The 404-nt window shown below is 69.3% G+C and overlaps 1 long non-coding RNA gene across 1 annotated transcript in view; it reads right to left on the minus strand.

The window, feature by feature from the left end:
• LOC106724779 overlaps positions 1–404 on the minus strand; it is a 5,308-nt gene that overhangs the window by 1,768 nt on the left and 3,136 nt on the right. The window lies entirely within an intron of this gene.

Below are 404 nucleotides of genomic sequence, written 5' to 3' on the forward strand. Positions count from 1 at the left end.
GGGTCGGGGTAGCTGCCCTCATACACTCGAGTGCACACACCTGTGTCCTCTGACGGCCAGGGAGCGGCGTGTGCACCTGCTTGTGTCTGCACGTGCGCCTGCACCCGAGACCGGCTCGCCGTGGGAGCCTGCGGGAGCGTGGGCTCAGTCGTGCCTGGAAGCCGTTCCTGAGCCCCTGGCCCGGTCCTTCCCCAAACCCCAAAGGCTCACCCCAAGCTCGGCTCCCCAAGCTCGGCTCCCAGGAAGCCCCAGAAAAGGCCGGAGAGACGCGCTTCCTCCCTACCTTTGCGGCTCCTCTGGCCTCTCCACCAGCTGCTCCTGAGGACCCGCAGCATCCGGGCTCTCGGCCTCCTCGGGGTCAACCCAGGCCACGGCCGCCCTCAGCCCACAGCCAGCACCGCCCG

The sequence above is a fragment of the Myotis brandtii genome, unplaced genomic scaffold (assembly GCF_000412655.1).
Source record: "Myotis brandtii unplaced genomic scaffold, ASM41265v1 scaffold97, whole genome shotgun sequence".
NCBI lineage: Eukaryota > Metazoa > Chordata > Mammalia > Chiroptera > Vespertilionidae > Myotis > Myotis brandtii.